Genomic DNA, 568 nt, shown 5'->3' with positions numbered 1-568 from the left:
GGAAACAACTTTCAAGGAAAGAGTGAGAGCATCCATTCTAAGGATTGGACAAGCTTGCTTAAATAATAGAGGATGGATTGAGCATGACGTTTGTGATGACGATTTGGAGAAGCGCGCAGTCGTGATTCGCAAGAACATCCTAACCTGACGTGCATGTTCTATTTTAAAAGGATGATTGGGGGGCAAACTCATATTATTCTTTTTTTATATTATTATTATTATTATTATTATTATTAATAGCGCTCTTTAAAGAGCTGGTTGGATGGGGTGACTTGTTGGACGAGTTCGTGTTTGGTTCGGAGATGAAGTTAGTTTTTTTAGAAGATATTATTTTTTAAAAGTACAGATAACACTTTACAAAAATAAAAAATAAATATTTTTCATATAGAACCTGCCAAAAAAAAAAAACGACCAGACTTTCCAGCCAATCATCATTTAGATGGGTAGGTTAATCAAATTTGGTCAGCCTAATTCATCCGTACTTTATTTCTTTTCTTCTTTTTTTAATGGTTTTGAATACATTAGTAGCCATTTGACTCTTGTTTTCCTGCTGATTAGAATTTTTTTA

This window comes from Populus euphratica, unplaced genomic scaffold (assembly GCF_000495115.2).
Source record: "Populus euphratica unplaced genomic scaffold, PopEup_1.0 scaffold587.1, whole genome shotgun sequence".
NCBI lineage: Eukaryota > Viridiplantae > Streptophyta > Magnoliopsida > Malpighiales > Salicaceae > Populus > Populus euphratica.
The sequence above is the reverse complement of the archived record's forward strand: the minus strand, read 5'-3'. Positions refer to the sequence as shown.